A 6,782-nucleotide genomic window follows, 5' to 3' on the forward strand; every position below is an offset into this window, starting at 1 on the left:
GGGGGGGCGGCAACCCGCAGATGTAGCAGTGCCGTCCTTCCGTTTTTTTACTACGGGCGGGCGGCAAGAGGTTAAAAGGCTTTCTTCTCCTTCTGTCCATATTACAAAAATATCGTCAATATAACGATAATATTTGAATGGTTTATGAGGGTGAGTGGCTAGGAATCTGTTTTCTAGGTCAGCCATGAAGATATATGTATATAGGGCTTATATAGCACCCACTATATATAACACCCACTAATATATAATAGCACCCACTAATATAAGCTATATAAGCCCTGTAATAATAATATTAATGGATACTGTATTTATACATGATACAGTACAAGTGATATTCGGTGAAAACTCCTTTTGCCTAATACACATCTATCCTGTTCTAAATAGGGTGTCGAGACTGCAGAATGCAGGGTGAATTTTCTTGACTCTCACTTGGGTGTATTCCTGGTAATTATTCACTGGGGGAATTGCCCAGTAAATCTTTGATAAACACTTTCCTTAGTGTTAAAATTAATTTAGGATTCTTGTTTCTGAATTTCATATATGAAAATATGGATAAAAGTTTAACTTTTATCCATATTTTATAAGGTGCTCTTGTTTTAAATGTTCTGACAGGAAAACGGTTAGTAAGTTATATATATATATAACTTTATATGGTTAATTAGCATGGTATGACTGTATAATACGATATGATAGGCAGGTTTGACTACACTTCACACACCAGCTCCTTCAATTCTGTGCATTTTCTCTGTTTAATGTCCATATAGTGGTAACCTTTTTTGTAAATTTCATTCATAAACCCAAATGAAAATAATATTTTCTAGCATTACATTGTACTGGTTTGTCACCCAATCTCTGCCTGCGTTTCCACAAATCTTACTTGGGCTCTTGTTTGACACAACAGCTTTCAGTGTGAACAGGTCCACTTTATTCATGCAAGACAAAAGGTTCAATATCCTGTGGGCTTTTACACCATGATCCTAAATATAGACAGAATGTTGATCATATAGACAACTCTTGGACAGTGATGAATAATGAGCAGGCTATATATCAGTTCTATAGCAAGTACAATAGTTTGGCCTGTCACTCATACTGTGGGTGTACTGTTTTTTCCTCCACATGCTGATATGATCACGTCTGCCAATAAACACCATCTTTTAACATCTCAAGCTTCTATGCCCCCAGGAAAATTTAATTCAGTCTGAAACCAGGAGAATATTACTGCATTTTTCTTGCTGGAGGAAAGTGCTTGGAAGAAGCTGTATCTGATCTGATAAAAGAAAATATACACACCAGGAATCTGGTATCTGTTTATTTTCACAACTTGCTACAGCTGCTTTGCTAGATTCTGGCTTTAAGTAATTTGCATCAAATAAAAGCATTATCACTGAACTCCAGTAAATTATTTACTTAAAGATAATTAACAAAGGCTCTGTGATTCAAATGTAGAAAATGGACATTGAACAAGCTTTAAAAGACCAACAGGTCCATGAAAATTACAATGTCAGACCCATCAAATTTTGGAAGTGCATTTCAATTAGATTGCTATTTCATGCCATGCAGTTAGTTAATTAATTAAATGAATACTGCAGGTTAACATTTAAAGAAAAAAAAGACATGCAGCATTTTTATGCAGCTTACACGCCTATTAAAATGAAGAATATAAAAAGCAAGTATTATTTTTGTATAATTAATATAATTTGATATATAATTCTGCACCATTGTGCACCTATTTGGAATTGTTTACCCCTCACTTTGTATAAACAACAGAGCATATTAAAACATAAAAAAATCACATAAATGTACATATAAGAAGTTAAAAAAAAAAAAAAAATTACATGCAGTCAGGGCCGGTGCTAGACTATTTTGCACCCTAGGCAAGACCAGCTACTTCCAGCCCCCCCTCCCGCGGCACAACCTGCTGTGGGTGAGGCATTCCCCAAACCTGCCCCCGCCAGCAGAAGTTCCGCCCCCTGTCAGCCGAAGCCCTGCCCCAACCTGTCCCAAAGCTAGTGTAAAGGAGGAAGGGAGGAGACAGGGAGGAGCCTTCCTGTCCCTCACTGCTGAGCCGCTCCGTCCATGACAGGTGACACAGCGGGGAGGATTTCCTGACCGCACGTCCCTGGTCCACACATGACAAACTGCCACCGCAGAATGTAAGTCTAACAGATGCCGGTACAAAGAGTGACATCACCGCTGGCTCCGCCTTTTTTGACATTGTGCGGCAGCTGTCTTCTCAGGTCCCTGCTGAATGAAAACAATGGGTAGAGTCGGCCGTGATGTCCCTTGGTATAATAGTGTCAAGTGTGAATATCCAGTATGCTTCCCTGCGCAATAGCTGGTTTTCTCTATTGCCACCTCTAGGAGATGCCTGAATATGGTTGGTGATCATGCCCCTCAGCTCATGTACTTGATGTCTATACTCTGTAAAATGTACAGCAGAGCATAGATCTTATCAATCTCCTCACCCCTAGTGAGTTTAGCTAGTGTGGTCCTAATGTCACTCCCGTGCTTCTGACAGAGTCTCTTAGGGCCCATTCACACTAGATGCAGTGTGTTCCGGCCCGATTCTGGCCAGGATCCACAGGTTTTTTGAGTAGAGGATGATTCCCAGTTAAATATATCAGAAGTATTGTATGTGGGTGCTGCGATGCCTTTGGGTAAGTAAAACTGGAACAGTGGTAAAAGTTAATCTGTATTACATCATACAGTACTGTTTAATAAGTTTCAAGGAAGGTATCAATGAAGTAACCATCACACTTTAGAAATGCATGTGCAGGAGGAAGTCCCATAAGTAGCTATATGTTGGAAACTGTATTACTTCATACAGGTACACATAACATATTACATGAGAAGCAATCTAAGAGTCACTATATAGGATGTATGACACAGCTGTATACTTTTAACATTAGCCACTGTGATAAGCCTCTCTGCGGTACTGGGTAACTGATACTATGTGAATTCAACAGGCAGGTAAGCAGCTGCAGTGGTATGATACATAGAACTATACTTGCAATTTGCTGCACTGGAGATTCAGATATCAGGTGACTGCAAGGGGTTAAGTCCTTCAGCATATGCAAGCAGAGGATGGCTGGAGGTGAATCACTGGAATCAGCAAGTCCTGTAACAAGTAGTTAATCTAGAGTGGGATTCCAGGATGGCAGGCTATAATAACAGTGGCTGCAGGCTTGGAAAGCAGGTTAAATGGCTGTAAATCAGGGTGAAGAGTACAACCACAGAGGCTGCATAAAGGTGCCCATACACTGTTCGATTATCGTACGATAATCGCTGGAAATCCCGCGATCGTACGATAATCGCAAAGTGTATGGAAGGCGTGCGACCGTTTCTACTGTACGGTCGCACATCTTCGGTCGAACAAGAAGGCTGGAAAACACGCTGAGAATAGTGAGATTCTCGGCGGGTTAGTGGCCTGCTTGTTCTACAACTGCTGAACGGGCCGGTGTGCGCACGTGCACACTGCCCATTCAGCATTGCAGTCATCGGAAGCCTGCCCCTCAGGTGGGCCGGCTTGCGATGATCACAAGTACGATCTGCCTGTCCAAGATGGGCAGATCGTACGTTTTTTAAATTATTTTACAACTTTTGTAAGGGTTGTAAAGTGTACAGGACTGCAAGGCAAATGTGTGTGGAATTCTCTTCAGTATGGAAAGCAGTCAAACAACATGGAGCGATTGCTAAGCATCCACAACATTACCAGGACACTGAGCAACTTAAAATCTCGCTCTTCACGCCAACAGTCAGCTGGAGGGAGGAGGAGCAGTGTGACAGCGTGGGAGAGGGAGGCACCGAACCCTGTTCTCAGGGCATGGCAAGGTAAGTCTATTACATCCCCACATATACAAGGGCACAGGAACACTTGAACATATAAATGCAAAATTAAAGTATTCCATGGTATTGTATCTGTAACCATTGTGAGGATGTAAAAAATGCTCACCAATGATCAATGAGTTACAAATATTACAATTCTGGCACTTTTAGCATCCTGTTGTGTTTGACAGCTTTAATGAAGGTTTTGTGTATATACACCAAGGGTCAGCCTGTACCAGATAGTCTTTGAGTGTCTTGTTGCGGCAATAAGCCTGTAGCTCTACAAACCGTGTGTTGGATCGGCTGAGTCGAACTGCTTCTGCACTTCACCTCATGCAGAGCATGTTCGGCTGAGCGAAGGTAGCCGATGTACGGTTGAAATCAGCCGTACAGAGCTGAAGTGATTAGCCGAATGCTGTTCGTCTGAGTTCACTTCGGCTCAGTTATTCACTCGGCTTCCTTTGGCAGCTTTGTGAATAACCCTCTAAGACAGGGGTGCCCACAAGGTCGATCGCGATCTACCAGTCGATCACATAGCGATCACTGGTAGATCGCCACGTCCTCTCCTCCTGCCACTTCTCTGTATCCCCGCTGCTCTCCCCAGCGGGGATCCGAGAAGAAGTGAAGGAACCGGCAGCGGGGGAGGACGGAGCCGCTGCCACAGAACTAATGCAGAGCGGTGAGGAGAGAGAGAGAGACGCTCGGCCAGGATCTGACAGCCGGCGCCTCTCTCTCCCCTCACTGCTCGTCCGTTCTGTCACAGCGGCTCCGACACCCCAACGAAAAATAGTGGGCGCCCCTGCTCTAAGAGATTGTAGAAGAAGTGTACCGCTATAGGTTGGGCTTGATGGACTTATGTCTTTATTCAACCTCAAATACTATGTAACTATGATTTGGAGCTCCGCGGACAGACTCTCTCAGAATATTACAAAGCCAAGAAAATCCCTCAAGTTTCAGAATAACCAACCAACCTACCGTCGCACAATAAAACATTAATATTGTGTAGCGCTCGTACCCCTGAGTACTTATTAAACTTCTGTGATAATTATGCAACACACTTATGATATCGTGCTCATTTACAAGATTATATATATCTAATCAAACTCCACATAATTATTAGTGTAACAATGTATACCGCGAGCTGCAGCTCTATTCCACAATGTCAGAATGTTTATACTGCTCTGATATACAGTTCTGTTTATGGAAACAAATAATATATAAAAATATATCAAAATCCACATAATTATTAGTTCCACATTGACATAAAAAGTGCATAAAAGGAGTCCACTTGAATAAATAGACTATAAGTGCAGTGATATAAAATTATGTGCCCCAGACAAGAGTGGGAATTTAGCAAAGACACCACCCTCCATGCTTCTGTGACTATTTACCATCCACTCCCCATAAAATAACTCTCACCTCAAGAAGCGACCTTATGTTATAAAGGTCTGATAAAGGCTTATTCCTTCTTTTAATCTTGGGTGGGGTGAAATCTACAGTAATGCTGGCAATAGATAAATCCTCCTCCACTCTGCGGCTTACAGTATGTGTATAGTTATCTCCAATAGTGACTCACTTGCTGCGCTTCCACATGGCTTAACAATTTTAGCAAGCGGAGGCAAAAAGGGAAAACTCCATAGTGTACTCCATAAACCACATTAAAATTTAATTAGGATAAAATGTACTCTCAAACAAGAATAATGAAAACGCATAAAAGTCAGATAAAATCTCCTGGTACTGATCACTGTGCTGTCGTTTTCAGTATACTCTGGACATGTGCATTCGGATTCGGACAAACCTGCAAATCAACGAAATGCAGTTGATTCGGCGGTTCGTCCGAATCCGAAATCACAAACTTATTATATGTCCAAATATACTAAAACTATATTCGGGCATACATAAATTCTTTTGCAGAACGACCAGCGACCACATTGGCCACCGGTGCATTTTGTGCAGGCGCGCAGTCATCTTTGAGTTTATCTTGGTGTATCTTGCACAGAACGTGCTGGCGGTCAAAATGGCCGTCACACGCTGAATGGGCGGTGGCCATATTGGCTGCCGGCGCGTTCTGCGCAGACGTGCTGCCATCTCCGAATCTGAAACCGCAGAAAAATTAAATAAAAAACATTTTTTTGCCGTGCACATGTCTAGTATACTCCCAAACTTCTCCCTATGTAAGTTACGTCTTAGTTACATGTGACTTCATCAGGGGTGAGAAATCGGGAGAACTGAACACATTATAAGAGGCCAGAGCTTTTACACAAATTGTTTACCATCTTCTAGGAAACTAATATCTTTATAATGTGTTCATTAAAATCGCTTACTAATGGCAATAGTATCATCATTAAACCTGCCGATAAAGGAGGAGGATCTTTGTAATGAACTATACAGACTATAGTGCAGGGATATCCAAGATGCTGGCGGATGGTGAAAGTTACACACCAGTTTTAAAAATGATAACCCATGACACGTTGAGAAGCCTCATCTCCTTGGTAGAAATTGGTTTATGTAACAGGTGGATTAGGAAGAGTTGGACGAATTGTTGGGAAACAAACATGCACGGATATCGGTTATACTGTACAGGTGAAACTCGAATAATTAGAATATCGTGCAAAGTTCATTTATTTCACTAATGCAACTTAAAAGGTGAAACTAATATATGAGATAGACTCATTACATGCAAAGCAAGATAATTCAAGCCATGATTTGTCATAATTGTGATGATTATGGCTTACAGATCATGAAAACCCCAAGAACCCCAAATCCACAACCTCAAAAAAGTAGATTATTACATGCAATCAATAAAACAAGGATTGTACATAGAACAATATCGGACCTCTGAAAAGTACAAGCATGCATATGTACTCAGTACTTGGTTTGGGCCCCTTTTGCAGCACTTACTGCAATTACTTTTGCACGATATTCTAATTATTCGAGTTTCACCTGTATATGGACTG

Source organism: Nanorana parkeri, unplaced genomic scaffold (assembly GCF_000935625.1).
Source record: "Nanorana parkeri isolate BGI_ZX_2015 unplaced genomic scaffold, ASM93562v1 scaffold1118, whole genome shotgun sequence".
NCBI classification, from domain to species: Eukaryota; Metazoa; Chordata; class Amphibia; order Anura; family Dicroglossidae; genus Nanorana; species Nanorana parkeri.